The following is an 11,063-nucleotide window of genomic DNA, read 5'->3' as shown; positions in this document are numbered from 1 at the left end:
ACGGGATATTCACCCTATTATTTGCTGTTTGGAGTTCATCCTCATCTTCCTATTGATGCACTGCTGGGCCATGAACAGGAGATACAGACTGGTGATAAACCAGACTGGTTGGCTGTACACCAGGAGCGTCTTCAAGATGCACATGCCAGAGCGAGAGAATGTGCTGAACGGAAGGCTGAAGAGAGACTAACTCAGCAGCAAGAGCGCGTGCACTGTCCAGATGTTGAGGTGGGACAGCTGGTCTATCTCCGCCATCGTCCGCCAGGCAGGAACAAAATCCAAGACGCTTGGTCAGCCACGGTGTACAAGGTTGTGGAGATCCAAGGAACCACGTACACAGTGGAGCCCCTAGAGGGTGGGCCGGTAAAGAGGGTGCATAGGTCCAACCTGCGGCCATGTGTGGGTCCTGTGCCAGCGCCGAGGCGACGTCGCCAGTCAGCCACTCCTGTGGATGAACCTGCCCCAAGTCACGAGTTGGAGATGGAGTTCATGGAGCCCGAGTTCATTTTGGAGGAGAGAGTGACATATCCCGCAGCTGAGCCGGTTGCAACCCAGGAGATTGAGGATGTGGATCCAGTGATTGATGAGACCGAATACCAGGAAGAGACTGAGAGAATGGAAGAGAGTGAGGATGGATGTGAAGAGGAGATGAGTGACGTACCTGAGGAGAGCTTGGAGACGGAACCATTGCCCAATTCTCATCCACTGTCAGGATCTCCCTCTACGCCTGCAGAGAGGCCAGAGGAGAGGCCTGTACCTGCTCCCCGGAGGAAAAAGGAGGGAACCGTCAGTGGTGACACACCCATTTCCCCTCCACGAAGGAGCCAGAGAACAACAGCTGGAAAGAACAGAAACCCTTTTAACTTACCCAAGTCTGCATGCAACGCAGTGTCCTTTAGTCCAGATCTGCTATCTCAGGTGTTAGCTGGCATGGTCTTTTATTCATCACAACTTAAAGGGGCTATGGGTACAGAAGTCACCGAGGACGTTGACTTGTAGCAGGGGAGAATGTAGCCAAGTGAACAGGGGTTACTGTGTTTTTTTGTGTTAGCTGAGCCCTAATAGAATGTGTACTGTCACTTTAAGGCCAGCCAGGTTGAGAATCAGAGAACCAGGAAGTCACGCGAGACGTGAACACCCGCGAACCGTCGTCTTCCTAGCACAAACAATGGCGGAGAGGTCTGTTTCTTGTCTGTGAGAGTGTGTGCAGGGGTTAAACCGTAAAAAACGTGTAAAACAGAGGAAATAAGTGACCGAGTGAAAGAGTTAGAGCGGACCGGTAACTGAGCCGTCTGACGAGCGTGTGTGACTGAGAACTTTGTGTTTACTTCTCGTCGGTCGGGGGTTTGTGTATTGTGTCCACGGTGTCGGGAGCCGCCATAGACGACCACGGGTCAGCGTAAGTGGCACATAATGTACTGAAATATTAGTTACTGTTATAATTTCAGTGTTAAATGCTGTTTATGAAGCTATATGTTGTGTTACCCATGTAGAGGGGAGACAGAGCCGTGTGTGCGTGTGAGCTGCATCCAGGTGCAGGATGAGGCTCTGAAGCTACAAGCTAGAGTAAGTGAGCACATGATTTTGGTTTCTGAATGTACAAGCTCATTAAAGGTCATGGTAAAAAGTGTATTTTGCACTGAGATATGTAAGAATGTACATTAAAGTTAATTCATGGTGTTTATTAAATTAATTCATGAAGTTTACAGAGCTAAAACCTTATATGTACTGTAAAATGTGTCTGGTAAAATGAGGAGAGTGGCTTAAAAATGTATTCATGCTAATTAATGTATTTTATTTCCTGTTTACCTAGGAATAGGCCACTACTGTTGTTTGTTAGTATTTGGTTTTGGTTTGTTTTGGTTTTGTTTCATTGGTTTTGCGTACTTGAGACTGAGACATTCAGAAGATATCCAGAAGAGACAAGAAAGAACTTGTTTTATTTTTATTTGACTGTTACAACAAACATTTCTCTCAAAATTAGAGAATTAATGCTGTGCTCGTTGAGGGCAGTCGGGGTATTAAAGATCCTACTAAAAAGTATTTTTGTGTCCGGTCTCCTCCCTCATTGACCTGGCCACACTCAATTAAAACTTTTCCCCCTCAAACTAAATATTATCGTCCCGATATTCTTGGCGTCTTGTTGTTGTGTCTTCGGGGCAGGATCGAGCCTGGGTGACAGAAAATACATGGTTCTTTTTTAAAGGGACAGTTCAACATTTTGGCAAATTGGCCCATTGCCATAATCGTCATGGCAGAAGGTTTGTTACCTTTAATTGTCGGTGCAAGCTATTTTTAGAACGGCGGAGCAGAGCCGTGAGCTGCTCAGAGCTACGCTACGGAGGCTCATGGGATTTCTTGGTTTCCCTCATCAAACTCATCAAATACACAATCCAACAACTCCACAACGCTCTGGTGGACAAGTTGTGACCTGCACATTCACCACGCTATGAGATAATAACACAACGTTACCACACAGAGTTGTTTTAGAGGTAAATACAGAGTTTGCTTCCTGAAAAACTGTCCCTGAAGGCAACACGCATCAGTGGTTTTGCATGAATTTCCCTCTAAAACAACTCTGTCTGGTAACGTTGTGTTATTATCTCATAGCGTGGTGAATGTGCAGGTCACAACTTGTCCACCAGAGCGTTTTGGAGTTGTTGGATTGTTTATTTGATGAGTTTGATGAGGGAAACCAAGAAATCCCATGAGCCTCCGTAGCGTAGCTCTGAGCAGCTCACGGCTCTGCTCCGCCGTTCTAAAAATAGCTTGCACCGACAATTAAAGGTAACGAACCTATTGCTATGACAATAGGGATTATGGCAATGGGCCGATTTGCCAAAATGTTTAACTATCCCTTTAAAAGAGAAAACTTATATTTCCTCTGCTGCTGAACTCTGAGAGCAGGTGGAGGTGACGGTTGTTTGACAAAAGCTTCGGCCATCTTTGCATTTACAAGACAAGAGGTTACAACGCTCCCTCTGTGCAGCACTATGTCATCAGGGCAGATTTTAGTAGCCCCACCTTGTCGTTAGTACCACGTATTGGACTCCTCTGCCCTCAGATCTGCCTTAAAGAGGAGCTATGCAAGATTTAAACCTTTATTAGGTTTAAATTATTCATTCATTAAACAGCTTCAGAGTGATTGTGATGGTTAAATAAAGGACTTGGGGGCTCTTGGCTGAAAACCAACCTTGTAAGATCAGAGCCTCCGACCCGGTGTCCCAGCTCTCGTCTCCATGGCGACACCGCCACACAAACGTAACGCGCTAACCCGTAACCCGTAATCTCTTGTTGATGACAGATAAGACGACACAGATACACATGGTAACATGGTAGATGATAAATAACGTTATCCACCGCTCCATGGATTGATTTCTCACCGGCTTCGTTGGAAACAAATGCACATGGAGGAGAGGAGGGTTAGCAAAACAAAGTTAAAGTGACCAAACTTACATAGTTCCCTTTTAATTCTTGCTGTTATAGATCCAACAAGGAGCTGGAAATGTTCTCCAGAGGTTTTGGTCCATATGGCCATGATAACATCCATAATGTGAATCTCCTGTTCCACCATCTCTGAAAGATCAAGCTCTGCTGGACTCTGATCTGGAGCCTGTGGAGGTCGTTTACGTCCAGTGAACTCGTCACCATGGTCAAGGAACCAGTCTGAGACGATCTGAGCTTTGTGACCTGCAGCAGGAAGTAGCATCAGAAGATCCAGGTCCAGCTCGGTCACAGAGGGACGGACATGAGGGACTGTTGGTGTTTATTTGATGATCAGTTACAGGGCAGGTTGGATCTCTGCTTTCATGTTGTTCATGTCGATGTTTGAATCCACCATCAGCAGCAGGAACTGAGACTCATCAGACCAGACAATGTTGTCCCAGCCTTCTATAGTCTGGTTTTGGTAATAATGTGATAGAGTCTTCAGACTGTCTTCAAGACTGCTACGTAAACGATGTAACAACAAAACTTACAAATAGCTTCTTTTAAAGGGTCAAAGAGGAGTTTGTATTTGGTTATAAAAAAGTCTCGCATTAATGTGGATGAATCTATGCTACCCACACTTGTTAATGGCTCCATTTCCGATAAATATAACGCTTTGTCTCTATCGTTCTTTTGTTATTTTAATTAATGACGGAAACGCTGGGCGAGCCGACCAGCGTTTCCTTACTTTCGGTTTTGTGGACGCTGCCCGGCGGCTCATGAGGATAACGCCGCCGAATCGCCGTTTATGGTCGGCGGTATCTAATCATCTTCGAACCTCTGAATGTGAAAACATTCTGGGCAAGACGTCCGTCTTTCGCCGGTCCAAGAATTTCACCGTGAGTGCAGAGGCTCATGGTAAATGTAGTATGAACACACTTCGCTTTCCAAAACTCATCGTTGTCCCTTTAAGATAACCATGAAAAATAAGTTTTCATTGTTTGAAGAGCAGTTATGTTCGTCAGATCATTTTGGTCAATGTTTTGTTTTTGGCTTCATGTGAAATAAAAAGGATTTGCTTGGTTAAATGCAGCAGCAAAACAAAACTTTCTCTCACGTGTATTTGTGTATAATTTCATTTCCTGCTGCTCCTCCAAACCGCCACTTTACCGGCGCCGACAGAGCCAGATGACGTTTATCTCCACGTACCCAACTCTTTATTTTGGCACAGCAGCGGTGGACAGAGGAGCAAAACAATCTGGACTTTCTTTTGCAGGTTTGGCATAATAAAATTTGTGCCACACTTGGATGGAAACCTGACGACAAACACAACAGAAGCAACACAGAGCAGAGAGTTTCCAAACTGGCAGACTTTCCAGTGCATTTCTTTTCGTTTTTCTTACAATAAGGATTCAGTCATTTACGAATGTGTCCACTTATCATTCTGCCATTCACTGCACCTATTGAAGATGTAATAATAAAACTTTTTATTCCTCTGACCTTTCTGTTTTCTGCACAGCTTCATATTTGCAGAGAAACTTAATTGTGCGTTAAACGATTCATTTCGACTTCTGCCTGCAGTGAAGATGAGCGATGGATTTTTTAACAAAAGACAAAAAAGTGTCCATAAAACACGTGGAGAGAATTACAGTACAATATTAGAGCTGTAAAACAACAATGGGACTTAAAGATTGTCGAGTGGTGGAGAGAGAAGGGAAATCGAGCCGAAACAAGTTTTAATGTTCCCATAAAAACAGGAGGATGCAGAGGATGGAAGTGGCCTCGGGTCAGCGTTGAGCACATTTCATCCAAATTCAATCTGAAATTTACATTCTGTGTCTTGTCATTGCTATGCAGAGCACAGGGTTTCTCAAGGCGACGCAATAAAAATGTCTGAGAGAGCTGTCTGCGTGCAGGTCGGCCCGGGAAAATACACAGAAAATTATGAAATCAGAGGGAATTATGAGACAAAAAAGCAACAATATCTCATAATCTGAAAAATGTTCAGTGTTTGATCAGGAAGAACAAAAGTGAGATTTCACCTCCAGGCAAAACAAGAAGAGAAATATACACAGAGCTTTACATAAGACTGAAGATATAAAAGATACACAGAAAGAGGATTTAGAAAGATTAAAATAAAAATAAAAGGTGAATTAGAATGAAACAGATTAAACAGGAGAATTTACAATGCAGCTGCAGTTTGAATTGTCCCTAATTTAATTTATTTAAATGCTGTGGGACAAAAAACACACACACAAGTCTGGAGCCAAGTTCGCTGTGAGTTTGTTCCAGATATGTGGAGCATAAAACCCTGAAAGCTGCTTCTGCGTGTTTGGGTTTCACTCCGGGGACGCTCGGCAGACTTGTACCGTCGTCGACCTTCGCCGAGGTCCACGAGGTTCAGGACCGAGCGGCAGCAGCAGCAGCAGCAGCAGTACATCACAAATGTGTTGTTTTTGCCCTCAAGCAAAACGTTGCTTTATAAACCAAAAGCTCATATTTTTAAAATCAATTCTCTGACAGGGCCGGTAGAAATAATATATGGCCTCGTCCTTCCGTGTACATTTTTAGCAACGCAGTGCGCTGCAGCTTTTACTGAACGGTTGTGACCAGAGATGAGTTTCCAGAAGAGAAAAGAGCAGAAGGAGGAAACAATAACTCAGGCTGTGAGTTGAAATGTGTCTCTTGCAACACTTTACTACTTCAATAACGTGATATATTTTTATTAAAGAAAGATTAGATGAAGGGCCGAGGTGTTGTCTCCAAGTGTCAGTGATTGTTGAAATTGTTAAAATCACACTTGGGATATAAATCGTCTTTATGATGGGAAAAGTTTGTTTAGCCTCAAGCACAAAAACAACTTTAGTGAAACATCAGTTTGTTCATGTTAAAGGATGTCTGTTGTCATGGTTACAGCAATATGTGGTTATGTTTATAGACCAATCCACCCACCCCACACAAAATGTTGATGAAATTACTTTTTTTAAAAGCTGCTAAATTAAACAACCACGACTGGTTTCTTGCTAGGACGATTTACAACAAGCCACCTGCAGTAGGCTGACTCGCCGTGCACTTTACAAGGATGACCATATAGGTCATCTATACTATACTATACTACCTACTATACATGTTATTATGAATACAGCTTTGTAGCGGAAGCTTCTCGAAGCTCCTCTTCCCGGTTCGTCAAATTTGGACGAACTGGGAAGAGGACAGACCCTGGTTCGTCCAAATTTGACGAACTGGGAAATTTCCGCTACAAAACAAGCTTGAAATATAGACTTATTTAATTTTTTTCGGGACAATTTCGCATTTCTGGGTTCAATACAAGACGGACATTACATACAAGCAGCATGGAGGTATTTGGATGTTTTTTGGTGTGTCTTTTTGTTACGAAGACAGTTGGTATCCATTTGCAACTGTCATATGGACATGCACTGCTACGCCGAGACCCCCTGTAACTCAGAGAAGCCACGGAGGACTTGAGGGTGAGTAGATGATGAGTGAAATTTCAATTTTGGGTGAACTATCCCTTTAAATGTGTTTCTAAGCCCTGCGTAGTGTCTGCAGGTGTTTCTATCCGGCTGCAGCGTGAACGCCTTCAACAAGACAGAGCAGCTCGTGCAGGGATGTACAGAAACCTACAGTAACATAATCCTCCAGAGGCTCCAGAGGTCTGGATCAGGTGAGTCTCTATCACAGGTTAACCTCAGAGATGAGATTAAGCCCCGCCCCCTCCTGACCTCACCGCCTGCTGCTTCCCACTCTTATCGTCTAATCGCCGCATTATTCAGCCGGCATCATGTGGGCTGAAGCTCCGGCCGCCGTTTGGATTTATGGTCTGGCTTTAAGTCAGAGGTAGAGCAACACATTAGGTAGATCAGAGCGGCCGGTGTGGAATTATTACACTCACTTTACTGCGCAGGAGGGGGATTAATTAAAGGAAACACAGAGGTGATACATCACCAGGCCGTCACTACGTTTCCCACAGCACACACACACACACACACACACACACACACACTGTGGTTACCCTGGATACACTACACACTGTGAGATTACTCGATAAAAACACCACAAAGAAAACTGTTCAGATATCAGGCTTCATATTTCAATACATGTACACTTCATACATCATTCATGGATTATAGATGTGATGTGATCAATAGGAAATGTACTAAGTGTGTATTTTATGTACACACAAGTTGGAGGAGGTGAAATAAGAGAAAATATATAAACTGCAAACTGTCGACTTGTTATTGTTAATTAGCTTCACTGTAACACAACGCTGTTAAAACTAGAGGCCACTTTGTTTCCTGTCAGACTCTGAGTTTCTGATGGAGCTGATCCAGTTTGATCGACATCGAGGCTTCAACTGGACCTGATCGATCTGATCAATAACGTCCTGTCGACCCGATCGCTGCTTCAGAGGCTGCAGCCCGTTGTCTCCTCCTCTTCCTCCTCTGTGGTTTATTTATGGAGAGTCCTACGGTGGCCCAGAGGGACCAGAACAAATACTTTGTTTCAAATAGTTGATTCAACAAGGACTAGAGCAGGGATCGTACTGGAACCAGAGCTAGAACCAGAACCAGAACCAGGACCAGGACCAGCATCAGAATCAGGTCCAGATCCAGATCCAAGTCCAGGTCCAAAACCAGAACTGGAACTGGAATTGGAGTCAGGTCCAGAACCAGAGCCGGAATCAACAAAAGAACTATAGGACCAGGACCAGGTCAAGGTCCATAACCAGAACCTGAATCAGAATCATGATCAGAACCAGGACCAGACCCAGAACCAGGACCAGACCCAGAACCAAAACCAGGACTGGAATCAGGACTGGAACTGGGACCGTACTAGAATCAGGACCAGTGGGTCTTCACCAGAACCAGAAGCAGAACCACGTCCAGAAAGTGTCCAAGAGTGTGTGTAGAGACACAGGTCAGAGGTCAAGTCTGCAGTGTCGTTCATATTTTGGGCGAACGTGAACTGAACGTTCTGTATTTCCGCTTGATGAACGTTACTGTGAACACGTTCATTCTGGTGTTTGTGAACGGCGCTCTCTCAAGTATGACTTCCTTCAGGAGTGTGGCAGGTTTCCATAGAGCCTTCCAGGCAAAACCCCAGTTAAAACACTGTAAACAGGCTATGTAGTGGAAAAACCACCCGATCTGGCAACGCGTATCAGCTGTTTGGATCAGCGGCGCTGGAAGAGGCGGAGTGATACAGCGCGTGGCGGAGCCGTCTGTGTGGAGGAATACTGACCCAGTTGGTTAGAAAGAGATAAACGGGGGTTAGAGAGGGAAGTAAAATAGTAACGCAATAGTTACCTTTCATGGTACTTTCATCACGTTGTAACTCAACATATTGAAAAAGAAAAGAACTATGAACTAGTTCAGTTTTGGAACTGTAAACTTAGTTCAACATTTTGAATGATGAACTATGAACTGAACTAGTTCATTTTAAAATTTGTGAACTGAACTTTGAACTAGTTCATGTAGAAAGTGAACTTTCCCAACACTGCAAGTCTGTAAGTCTGCACATAGTCCAGATCTCTGTGTGTGGATCAGAACCTGAACAGAACCTCCATCAGTTTAATGAGCTGGTTACAAATGAGCCTTGTTGTTGTTCCTTTGTTGAGTGTGTTTTTACTTCCTGCTGCAGCACTCCTCCAAATTAAAACGCTGATGGAGACGACAAATTAAAACTAATTCTGCTTTTAAAAGGAGCGTTTGTTTACATCTGAAGCTTTTTAAAAAGTGAAACGTCGTCTGTACTTATTAGTCTCCTCCAGTTTTCTGCCTCTGGAAACATCCCAGTGATTGTTTCCAGGGACACGTCAGTGGGAATTATGTTAATTTAGTTTATTAGTTCATTTAATAATGAGAAGGATTTTACATCCAGAGCAAAGACACAAAGGAAGGAGAGTCAACACAAACAACATCAAGAGACACATCTATCTATCTATCTATCGTTCTATCTATCTGTCTGTCTGTCTGTCTGTCTGTCTGTCTGTCTGTCTGTCCGTCCGTCCGTCCGTCCGTCCGTCCGTCCGTCCGTCCGTCCGTCCGTCTATCTATCTATCTGTCTTTTTTTTTGTCTTTCGGCTCCCCAATGACCATCGTGATTGAACTTTGACATCAGTCACGTGACGAGCGACGAAAGCGGCTGATAATATTTGCCGTTTTGGGAGCTGTCTTGTCTGAAGCGCAGCCTCAAGCCTTTTTGACGCTTTGGAAGCTTTTGGTGTGAACGCACAGTTACTCCCGAGGTTTTTCTCATCACCTTTCTGTCTGTATGTAACGGTCCTGCCTGAAGCTTCGACTCAATGCAACTTACAGTAAGAAAACACATGCAAAGAAATCTCAGAAATCCTGAGAACATCTTCATCAAGCTGAAGACACAAGCTGCGACGATGTGACAGACTATCAATACAATTTACAGATGCCCCCTGAATGCCTCACATTATAACAGCAGTGGCACTTCATAATGTCTTTAAAGGGCGATTAAGAGGGTTTACTGTTGTCGCTGCACATTGTGCCTTTGAGGGCCCATCAGGGGCCCCCTCCCCCTTCTTTCCCCTGTGGGCCCCGTCTACTTCCTGTGGATGCACTGACTGAGCTGCTTCAGACATAAAACTTCAGATTTAACCTATCGAAGAGGAAACTTACTGAAACATGACTGCCAGCACACGTCACAGGTGTAGGCTAGTGTATTTTCTACCTCCTAATTTGTTAAGTAATTTACCTTGAGGGTTATTGATGTGTTCCTATATAATCCACTTCATGTTCTTTGCTTGCCTGAAGGTAAATGCCTGTTATAATATGAACAAAGGCTTTGTTTAGACAGAAGGCGATATGTTTAGGTTAGGTCACTTGTTCTGCACACCTGTATTTGGTTTGTTTCACCTGTGTTTATGTTAGCCTAAAATAGTATAGTAGTAAATACCAGAGGGTAATTTGGATAGGTTAGGTATTGTTTTGTTGATAACCATCCTGGTCAGCTACATACTTCTGTTTGGAGAGGTGGAGTTTTAGAAACATACGGTCTGGACTTTTGGCCAAGAGACAGAGGTCTCATATTTGACTCCAGAGACATCTCGAAGTGTGTCGACGTGTCTCGACGTGTCAGAGTGGTCATCTTTTCATCGGCATCAACATCAAAATATACTACACCATACCATACCAACTTTATTTATAAAGCACTTTAAAAACCCAGTGGACCAAAGTGCTGTACAAAATTAAACATAAAATATAGCTACAATCAGCAAGCATAAGACACAAAATGTACATAAAACGAAACAGAATAAAAACAATACAAATAAAATGCATTAAAATAACACTATATAAAACCAATAAAACAATTTAAAGCATAGCACATAAGTAAAAAATAGTCAAAAATAAATAATAAACAATAGCAGATTAAAAGACATAAATTTAAACGGAATGGAGAACAGGTGCACAGCAGGAAACGACCTGAAGTAAAACCAAAAAAACAAGAAGAAGATGAAGAACAACAACAACCAAATAATAATGAGGTTATTAGATGTTTTTCATGACAGTGAACTCTGTGTGCATCTGATCCAGAAGCTGCTGGAGCCGTTCACCGCTGGGAGGGAAAGAGCTTCATGAATACTAAAG

Source organism: Trachurus japonicus, chromosome 6 (genome assembly GCF_045865225.1).
Source record: "Trachurus japonicus isolate A0001 chromosome 6, Traja_1.0".
Lineage (NCBI taxonomy): Eukaryota > Metazoa > Chordata > Actinopteri > Carangiformes > Carangidae > Trachurus > Trachurus japonicus.
Note: the sequence above shows the minus strand (reverse complement) of the source record.